Raw genomic sequence first — 12082 nt, forward strand, 5'->3', positions numbered from 1 at the left:
AATTTTTTAAAAACTCAAACACAGAAGTTCAAAAAAATTGAATATATAATTCTCATTCTCTGTGGCTCATAAACATTTAATAGAGACATTGATGAAACGTAAAACCCTGAGTTGTAGGCCGGTGATATAAAATTTCAACATAAAGAATGAACAAAATGACCAGAGGCAGAGGTACCCTGAGAGACAGTGATAGCTGTATCTAAAGAGTACTGACATAAAAAATAGAGAAAAACATGTATCTCATTATATCCAAAGGGTTACATAAGTTTTAAGAGTGGAAATAACATGAAGGACCCTAAACAATTAGGAAACAGAATTTGACTTGCTTCAGATAAAAGCTTTTAAAATATTTTATCTGAAACAAGTAAGCTTGTTCAAAAAATATAGGATATATGTGTACATAGTGAGATGATTACTTCAATCAAGCAAATTAACCTATCCATCAATCCAACACCTTCTATAGTTACCTTTTGCTTTTTCTTTGTGTAAGGGCATCTAACATCTACTGTCATAACAAATGTTTAGTTTACACTACAGTATTAAGTCTTCATGCCATACACTAGATCTCTAAACTTATTTATCCTAGACAGCTGCAAGTTTATAACCTTTGACCTACTTGTCCCTATTTTCTCTTTCTTTCTTCCCCTTTTTACACTGTTTCTATGCATTTGACCTTATTTTTCTTTTGAGATTCCACATATAAGTAATATCATGCCTTTATTTGTTTCTGTGTCTGGTTTATTTCACTTAGCAAAATGTACTCTAGGTTTATACATTCCCCCCATCTCCTTTTTTAAGGCTGAATAATATTGTGATATCATATATACATATGACATATATCACAATATCATATACAGACCTGTCACAGTTTCTTTATCTGTTCATCTATATATAGATACCACTTAGATTGTTTCCATGTCTTGGCCATTGTGAATAATGCTGCAATTAACATGAGAGTGCAGATAGCTCTAGAAAATGCGGATTTTATTTATTTTGGATACATATAGAGCAGAGGAATTTCTTCATCATACAATAACTCTATTTTTAGTTGTTTGAGAAACTTCCATACTGTTTTCTATAATGGCTATGTTAACTTACATTCCCACCAGCTATGCACAAGAGTTCTCCTTTCTCCACAGCCTCTCCAACCCCTATCTCTTGTCTTTTTTGATAATAGCCATCTCAACAGATGTGAGTGATACTTGTGGTTTTGATTTGCATTTTCCTGATGATTGGTGATGTAGTGCACCTTTTCATATGCCTGCTGACCATTTGCATGTCTTCAGAGAAATGTATATTCAGATCCTTTGCTCATTTTTACTTAGGTGACTATTATATTTTTTCATATTTAGTTGATTGAGTTCCTTATATATTTTGGGTATTAGACTTGTATCAGATATATGATCTGTAAATATTTTCTCCCAAACTGTTCCTTTTGATGATTGTTTTCTTTGCTGTGCAGAAAATATTTAGTTTGATGTTGCTCCACTTGTTTATTTTTGCTTTTGTTACCTGAGCTCTGGCACATTTTACAGAAAACAATTTGAAAATTTGTATGAAACCACAGAACACCCCCAAATGGCCAAAACAACAGAACACCCCCAAATGGCCAAAACAATCTTGAGAAAGAAAAACCAAGTTGATGGCAGCACACTTTCTGATTTCAAATTATATTACAAAGCTATAGTAATCAAAAAAGTATGGTACTATCATATAAATAGACACATAGACCAAATTGAACAGAATAAAGAGCCCAGAAATAAATTCACATATATACAGTCCAGTAATTCTCAACAAGGCCACCAATACAATAGGGGAAGGATAGTCTCCTCAACAAATAGTGTTGGGAAAACTGGATATCCAAATGCAAAAGAATAAAACTGGACCTTTACCATAAACCATAAGTCAACTCAAAATAGATTAAAGACATAAATGTAAGACCTGAAATCACAAAACTCCTGGAAGAACATGTATAGAGATAGCTGCTTGATATCAGTCTCAGCAATTTTTTAGATATTGTCTTGATTTGAAGAAAATTTTCACTGGAAGTCTATATTGACCGATTTTTTCTTTCACAAATAAAGTTCCAGTTTTTGAACCAAGATGGTTAAATAGGAACAGCTCTGGTCTACAGCTCCCAGCGTGAGCAACACAGAAGTTGGGTGATTTCTGCATTTCCATCTGAGGTATGGGGTTCATCTCACTAGGGAGTGCCAGACAGTGGGTGCAGCGCACCATGTGCCAGCCGAAGCAGGGTGAGGCATTGCCTCACTCGGGAAGCGCAAGGGGTCATGGAGTTCCCTTTCCTGGTCAAGGAAAGGGGTGACATACGGCACCTGGAAAATTGGACCACTCCCACCCGAATACTGTGCTTTTCCGAGGGGCTTAGGAAATGGCACACCAGGAGATTATATCCTGCACCTGGCTCAGAGGGTCCTACGCCCACGGAGTCTCGCTGATTGCTAGCACAGCAGTCTGAGATCAAACTGCAAGGCAGCAGCCAGGCTGGGGGAGGGGTGCCCACCACTGCCCAGGCTTGCTTAGGTAAACAAAGCAGCCGGGAAGCTCAAACTGGGTGGAGCCCACCACAGCTCAAGGAGGCCTGCCTGCCTCTGTAGGCTCCACCTCTGGGGGCAGGGCACAGACAAACAAAAAGACAGCAGTAACCTCTGCAAACCTAAATGTCCCTGTCTGACAGCTGTGAGGAGAGCAGTGGTTCTCCCAGCACACAGCTGGAGATCTGAGAACGGGCAGACTGCCTCCTCAAGTGGGTCCCTGACCCCTGACCCCCGAGCAGCCTAACTGGGAGGCACCCCCCAGTAAGGGCAGACTGACACCTCACATGGCCCGGTACTTCTCTGAGACAAAACTTCCAGAGGAACGATCAGACAGCAGCATTCACGGATCACGAAAATCCACGGTTCTGCAGACATCACTGCTGATACCCAGGCAAACAGGGTCTGGAGTGGACCTCTAGCAAACTCCAACAGACCTGCAGCTGAGGGTCCTGTCTGTTAGAAGGAAAACTAACAAACAGAAAGGACATCCACACCAAAAACCCATCTGTACATCACCATCATCAAAGACCAAAAGTAGATAAAACCACAAAGTTGGGGAAAAAACAGAGCAGAAAAACTGGAAACTCTAAAAAGCAGAGCGCCTCTCCTCCTCCAAAGGAAAGCAGTTCCTCACCAGCAACGGAACAAAGCTGGATGGAGAATGACTTTGACAAGCTGAGAGAAGAAGACTTCAGATGATCAAACTACTCTGAGCTACAGGAGGAAATTCAAACCAAAGGCAAAGAAGATAAAAACTTTGAAAAAAAATTTAGACGAATGTATAACTAGAATAACCAATACAGAGAAGTGCTTAAAGGAGCTGAAGGAGCTTTGGAGCCAAGGCTCAAGAATGACGTGAAGAATGCAGAAGCCTCAGGAGCCGATGCGATCAACTGGAAGAAAGGGTATCAGTGATGGAAGATGAAATGAATGAAATGAAGTGAGAAGGGAAGTTTAGAGAAAAAAGAATAAAAAGAAATGAACACAGCCTCCAAGAAATATGGGACTATGTGAAAAGACCAAGTCTACGTCTGATTGGTGCACCTGAAAGTGACGGGCAGAATGGAACCAAGTTGGAAAACACTCTGCAGGATATTGTCCAGGAGAACTTCCCCAATCTAGCAAGGCAGGCCAACATTCAGATACAGGAAATACAGAGAACGCCACAAAGATACTCCTCGAGAAGAGCAACTCCAAGACACATAATTGTCAGATTCACCAAAGTTGAAATGAAGGAAAAAATGTTAAGGGCAGCCAGAGAGAAAGGTCGGGTTACCCACAAAGGGAAGCCCATCAGACTAACAGCAGATCTCTCAGCAGAAACTCTACAAGCCAGAAGAGAGTGGGGGCCAATATTCAACATCCTTAAAGGAAAGAATTTTCAATCCAGAATTTCATATCCAGCCAAACTAAGCTTCATAAGTGAAGGAGAAATAAAATACTTTACAGACAAGCAAATGCTGAGAGATTTTGTCATCACCAGGCCTGACCTAAAAGAGCTCCTGAAGGAAGCACTAAACATGGAAAGGCACAACCGGTACCAGCCGCTGCAAAATCATTCCAAAATGTACAGACCATTGAGATTAGGAAGAAACTGCGTCAACTAACGAGCAAAATAACCAGCTAACATCATAATGACAGGATCAAATTCACACATAACAATATTAACTTTAAATGTAAATGGACTAAATGCTCCAATTGAAAGACACAGACTGGCAAATTGGATAAAAAGTCAAGACCCATCAGTGTGCTGTATTCAGGAAACCCATCTCACGTGCACACACACACACATAGGCTCAAAATAAAAGGATGGAGGAAGATCTACCAAGCAAATGGAAACAAAAAAAGGCAGGGGTTGCAATCCTAGTCTCTGATAAAACAGACTTTAAACCAACAAAGATCAAAAGAGACAAAGAAGGCCATTACATAATGGTAAAGGGATCAATTCAACAAGAAGAGCTAACTATCCTAAATATATATGCACCCAATACAGGAGGACCCAGATTCATAAAGCAAGTCCTTAGAGACCTACAAAGAGACTTAGACTCCCACACTTTAATAATGGGAGACTTTAATACCCCACTGTCAACATTAGACAGATCAACGAGACAGAAAGTTAACAAGGATATCCAGGAATTGAACACAGCTGTGCACCAAGTAGACATAATAGACATCTACAGAACTCTCCACCCCAAATCAACAGAATATACATTTTTTTCAGCACCACACAACACCTATTCCAAAATTGACCACATACTTGGAAGTAAAGCACTCCTCAGCAAATGTAAAAGAACAGAAATTATAACAAACTGTCTCTCAGAACACAGTGCAATCAAACTAGAACTCAGGATTAAGAAACTCACCCAAAACCACTTAACTACATGGAAACTGAACAATCTGCTCCTGAATGATTGCTGGGTACATAACGAAATGAAGGCAGAAATAAAGATGTTCTTTGAAACCAGTGAGAACAAAGACACAACATACCAGAATCTCTGGGACACATTCAAATCAGTGTGTAGAGGGAAATTTATAGCTCTAAACGCCCACAAGAGAAAGCAGGAAAGATCCAAAATTGACACAGTAACATCACAATTAAAAGAACTAGCTAAGCAAGAGCAAACACATTCAAAAGCTAGCAGAAGTCAAGAAATAACTAAAATCAGAGCAGAACTGAAGGAAATAGAGACAAAAAAAAAACCCTTCAAAAAATTAATGAATCTGGGAGCTGGTTTTTTGAAAGGATCAACAAAATTGATAGACCGTTAGCAAGACTAATAAAGAAAAAAAGAGAGAAGAATCAAATAGACGCAATAAAAAATGATAAAGGGGATATCACCACCGATCCCACAGAAATACAAAGTGCCATCAGAGAATACTACAAACACCTTTATGCAAATAAACTAGAAAATCTAGAAAAAATGGATAAATTCCTCAACACATACACTATCCCAAGACTAAACCAGGAATAAGTTGAATCTCTGAATAGACCAATAACAGGATCTGAAATTGTGGCAATAATCAATAGCTTACCAACCAAAAAGAGTCCAGGACCAGATGGATTCACAGCCAAATTCTACCAGAGGTACAAGGAGGAACTGGTACCATTCCTTCTGAAACTATTCCAATCAATAGAAAAAGAAGGAATCCTCCCTAACTCATTTTATGAGGCCAGCATCATGCTGATACCAAAGCCTGACAGAGACACAACCAAAAAAGAGAATTTTAGATGAATACCCTTGATGAACATGGATACAAAAATCCTCAATAAAATACTGGCAAACCGAATCCAGCAGCACATCCAAAAGCTTATCCACATGATCAAGTGGACTTCATCCCTGGGATGCAAGGCTGGTTCAATATATGCAAATCAATAAATGTAATCCAGCATATAAACAGAACCAAAGACAAAAACCACATGATTATCTCAATAGATGCAGAAAAGGCCTTTGACAAAATTCAACATCTCTTCATGCTAAAAACTCTCAATAAATTAGGTATTGATGGGATGTATTTCAAAATAATTGGAGCTATCTATGACAAACCCACAGCCAATATCATACTGAATGGGCAAAAACTGGAAGCATTCCCTTTGAAAACTGGCACAAGACAGGGATGCCCTCTCTCACCACTCCTATTCAACATACTGTTGGAAGTTCTGGCCAGGGCAATTAGGCAGGAGACAGAAAAAAAGGGTATTCAATTAGGAAAAGAGGAAGTCAAATTGTCCCTGTTTGCAGAAGACATGATTGTATCTCTAGAAAACCCCATTGTCTCAGCCCAAAATCTCCTTAGGCTGATAAGCAACTTCAGCAAAGCCTCAGGATACAACACCAATGTGCAAAAATCACAAGCATTCTTATACACCAATAACAGACAAACAGAGCGCCAAATCATGAGTGAACTCCCATTCAAAATTGCTTCAAAGAGAATAAAATACCTAGGAATCCAACTTACAAGGGACGTGAAGGACCTCTTCAAGGAGAACTACAAACCACTGCTCAATGAAATAAAAGAAGATACAAACAAATGGAAGAACATTCCATGCTCATGGGTAGGAAGAATCAATATCATGAAAATGGCCATACTGCCCAAGGTAATTTATAGATTCAATGCCATCCCCATCAAGCTACCAATGACTTTCTTCACAGAATTGGAAAAACTACCTTAAAGTTCATATGGAACCAAAAAAGAGCCCGCATTGCCAAGTCAATCCTAAGCCAAAAGAACAAAGCTGGAGGCATCATGCTACCTGACTTCAAACTATACTACCAGGCTAGAGTAACCAAAACAGCATGGTACTGGTACCAAAACAGAGATATAGATCAATGGAACAGAACAGAGCCCTCAGAAATAATGCTGCATATCTACAACTATCTGATCTTTGACAAACCTGAGAAAAACAAGCACTGGGGAAAGGATTCCCTATTTAATAAATGGTGCTGGGAAAACTGGCTAGCCATATGTAGAATGCTGAAACTGGATCCCTTCCTTACACCTTATACAAAAATTAATTCAAGATGGATTAAAGACTTAAATGTTAGACCTAAAACCATAAAAACCCTAGAAGAAAATGCAGGCATTACCATTCAGGACATAGGCATGGGCAAGGACTTCATGTCCAAAACACCAAAAGCAATGGCAACAAAAGCCAAAATTCACTAATGGGATCTAATGAAACTAAAGAGCTTCTGCACAGCTAAAGAAACTACCATCAGAGTGAACAGGCAACCTACAACATGGGAGAAAATTTTCACAACCTACTCATCTGACAAAGGGCTAATATCCAGAATCTACAATGAACTCAAACAAATTTACAAGAAAAAAACAAACAACCCCATCAACAAGTGGGCAAAGGATATGAACAGACACTTCTCAAAAGAAGACACTTATGCAACCAAAAGACACATGAAAAAATGCTCATCATCACTGGCCATCAGAGAAATGCAAATCAAAACCACAATGAGATACCATCTCACACCAGTTAGAATGGCAATCATTAAAAAGTCAGGAAACAACAGGTGCTGGAGAGGATGTGGAGAAATAGGAACACTTTTACACTGTTGGTGGGATTGTAAACTAGTTCAACTATTGTGGAAGTCAATGTGGCGATTCCTCAGGGATCTAGAACTAGAAATACCATTTGACCCAGCCATCCCATTACTGGGTATATACCCAAAGGACTATAAATCATGCTGCTATAAAGACACATGCACATGTATGTTTATTGCAGCATTATTCACAATAGCAAAGACTTGGAACCAACCCAAATGTCCAACAATGATAGACTGGATTAAGAAAATGTGGCACATATACACCATGGAATACTATGCAGCCATAAAAAATGATGAGTTCATGTCCTTTGTAGGGACATGGATGAAATTGGAAATCATCATTCTCAGTAAACTATCACAAGAACAAAAAACCAAACACCGCATATTCTCAATCATAGATGGGAATTGAACAATGAGAACACATGGACACAGGAAGGGGAACATCACACTCTGAGGACTGTTGTGGGGTGGGGGTGGGGGGAGGGATAGCATTAGGAGATATACCTAATGCTAAATTACAAGTTAATGGGTGAAGCACACCAACATGGCACATGTATACATATGTAACTAACCGGCACATTGTGCACATGTACCCTAAAACTTAAATAATAATAATAATAATAATAATAAATAAAATAAAAAAATAAAAAATAAGGTTCCAGTTTTTTCAGGTTTCCATTGTTTCCTCTAATAATTTTCTTGTATGCAATGTGTCTTTTTCTATGTCTGCTTTTAAGATTGGTATACATTTGTTGTTTATGCCATTTGTAAGATATGCATTTAGTTGTTTTATTTTTTAATTGACATTGCTCAAGATTAGCTAAAGATATGAATTAATAGATTTTCTTTATGTCCAGATTTTGAAACATTCAGTCAATAATTCCTCAAAAAATGTTCAATCCATTTTTTCTCTCCTTTTAGAATTCTAATTTCACATATGGTGGACAGCTTGATACTTTCCCATGAGTCTGGCTTTCTGGGTTTCTCTCCCTGGCGTCCTCTCTCATCATGTGATCTCCTTGCATGCACTTGCTCTTTGTCTGCTTTCTGCCATGTTTGGAACCAGCATGAGACCTTTATCAGATGCAACCGCCCGATCTTGGACTTTTAAGTCACCAGAATCATGAACCAAACAAAACTTAAAAAAAAAAAAATACGCTACCCAGACTCAGGTACTCTGTCATAGCAAATCAAAATATGCAAAATACACTAAAACTTTAGCCCAACTTGGAGTGGGGAGAAGAGATGGTTTCCCAAAAGGGGTCTCTCTGAAAAGTTTTCACAATGAAAATGAAAATCGGTTCCCTTTCATAATGACTGAAGAGAGGTAGGATGTTACGAAAGAAGGCGTTTCTGAAAGAGTTGCTGTGGGAAGATGTGGAGACTTCTCTGTAAACCTTCCAGACTCTCTGTGCACACACAGATGCAGGTGTCTAGGGAGGCAGGGGGATGGACAAAATGAATTGCAACACGAAAATTTCTTAGGGGCTGTGGACCCGTCCAGAAGACCCTTTTGGCAATCCTAACTTCTGTGGGTCTCTCCAGTCTGAAAGACCCGCATCGATCTCACACCACAAAATGGAGTTCTTCTGGGAAGGACTTGTTCTAACAGGCCTGAGAGTGAGGTGACCTTGTGGCCATTTTCTGTGACAGAGACACCTAAAAAGAGTCTGTTGTGAGTCTGGAGACATTGAGAACCCTGTGAGTAAGGATTTTATTTAGGTCTGTTTCTGGTCAGAGTGGGGATTTAAGGCTTGGTCAATATGATTAAGACTAAAGGCCACACACATAGATTTGTGTGAGATTACCATCTGTAAAAATCTGAAAAAGCTAAGAAAACCTATCTCTCTCCATCAATTTTAGTTTTTATGTGTTTGTAAGATGTAGATATGTCTATTTTGTGCATGAGAGAGAGGAAGATCATCCTCAAAGGAAGAATGAACTGGTTGGCAGCTTTCAGCTGTGTAGTGGGTATTGAGGACACGGGAAGGTGGTGCTGGAAGAAAAGCCACATTTTCTTGCGCCCTGGCGATAGTAGGGCCTTGGTGCTGGTCAGAATTTAAGCCTATCCTTGGGCTGAATGCTCCCCCTGGTGGCTACATTGGAAAACCACAGCATGTGTACAGACCTTGGGGATTCAGTTCTCCTGAAGGAATCTCCTACTTCACCAAGCCTGGCTCAGTGGGCTGGCTAGGTATCAATTCTGGATAGAGGTTCCTTAAATAAAACTTATACTGGCCCCTTGAAAGCCAGGCTTTCCACCCCACCATACCCCCACCCCACCTCTCTCTCTCTGTCGCTCGCTCGCTGTTTCTCTCTCTCTCTCTCTCTCACACACACACACACACACACAAACAATATTACATGCAATGAAAACCATTTGCACATTAACAAATAGGCACACTGTTACAGTGACACTTTTCACTTTTAGTAATGGATTTAGATTCTTTAATAATGAATTCTATCTAATACCTTAAAGGTTAAGGCCTGAATGACTCACACTAATGTGTTGATACTTCACCTTCCCCAACCATCATGCACCCACATTCACTTCACCTAATATTCGCATGATTACCCACGATGATAGAGATAGGTCCGAGGACTTGCTCCTTCATTGTCCCCATCATCCTCCTCTTGGCCTCCAGGCTTCAGAAACTACCTCTGCCTTCCTAGCCTGGGCTAGTGACCCTATTTTGGAAACTTCATTGAACAATCTAACATCTTTACTCAATGTGAGCTTCATAAAGGCAAGACCATGACATGTTTATCTGTCTGTCTTCAAGTTCTTGATCACAGTTTCTCGCAGGACGCACTTAATGCACGTCAATGAAAATTGATGAGAATGTTTAATGGAATTTCAGTCACACTTCAAAGAGGACTATTTTGTGATATGATAAAACAAATCTGAAGATCATTTAGAGCAATAAAGAATCAAAAATGCTGAGTTCTTTCATTTGGTTTTCAAATAAATCTATTGCTTGGAAACTGGTCCTTCAATTATATAATTCAGAGAAATAGAATATAAAGCTATTATACAGACGTTAGTTTTAAAAAGTAAGCAAATATTAGAGATCTCTAAATGGTAGGTTATCGACTAAACAGTATTGTTTATCTACGTAAAAAGCTGTCAATTACATATCTGCATCCAGCTTGATACACCAAAATAACATCTGTTTCCAGTGCAGACTTTAAATCCTTCCTGCATATTGTTAACAATGTACTCTGGAAAATATGATTGTTATCTCCTGCCTTTTTAAACCCAACCATCAAAATGTGTACCATGTTTGACGTGTCATATAAACTCATTCAGGGTCTTGCCCCTGCCTACCTCTACTGTTTTATTCCAAGGTATTAACTCTCTTAAATGTTATATTTGAGCACCGGAAAATCTTATACTTCTCAAAACACATAAACAACTTTTCCTCACCTCCATGCCCTTGCTTACACTACCCCTCCTTTTTGGAAATACCTTTCTATAAAGCCCTATCTGTGGTTGATTCTTACTGAGTCTTCATAGCTCAGGTTGGGGCCTTCCCTGGCCCTCACCTGTGGGCCAGGTGCTACCCACAAATATTAATATAATTGCTATGTCCATCTCTTACATTGCGCTAAGATAGTTGTTTTCCTATCTTATATGTGATAGATGCCCCTGAATAATAGCAATATTTGCTGTTGCTGGTAATAATAGCAGCATTGTTGCTGCTATACTGTCCTTGGCTAGGATCCCAGTGAAATAGGCTAAAATCATGTTCTTAATAAATGCAGGATTTTCTCAAATTTTTCTGGTAGTGGTGCCCTCTCCTACAAGCCTAAATGAAGATGCTCAGCTCCTTCCTATTGTACCCAAGCCAGAACCTTCCTCATAACTACAATTTAATAAGACATTCTGCTCTCTGCATCTTGTCCTATCACCCTGACTCTCCTACACTCTGGCCCTAACAACCAGTTACTTACCCGGTGTAAGGTGGTGCCACTTCTGTCTGGGTGTGGTCTGATCACACTGGCATGTCATAAACTTCATGGGTCTCTGTCCTGGTTTTAGATCTGTATGCCCCATTTTGGAGCTCATCCCCACACAACTCTAATCAACCATGCCCTATTTAAAGGATGTAATACCTTGCTTCATGCCAGTCTCCAAGAGTGTGTGTGTGTTTGTGGTGGAGAGGTTGTGTGTGAGTTTTGAAAGAAAAGAGAAATGTACACATGACCTGATCACATTAACTCAGGTTCTGTAGCATAGTCTGGGGAAGAAGTACAAGACTATTTTTTTTTTCTAAATGTTGATGGCATTTGCTACCAGAAAAGAAGCAAAAAAGTTTTGTAAAGGCTACTTGTTGTAGGGCTCATTGAAGGAATGTCCAGTGCATTCAAAGATGAAGTAGAGAGCTTTGGGAAAGCCTGAGACACTGACCTGGACATTTGTTTGGGGTAGGATTGAATATGCAAGATTGACTTCTAGGTCCAAAGATA

The sequence above is a fragment of the Pan paniscus genome, chromosome 9 (assembly GCF_029289425.2).
Source record: "Pan paniscus chromosome 9, NHGRI_mPanPan1-v2.0_pri, whole genome shotgun sequence".
NCBI classification, from domain to species: domain Eukaryota; kingdom Metazoa; phylum Chordata; class Mammalia; order Primates; family Hominidae; genus Pan; species Pan paniscus.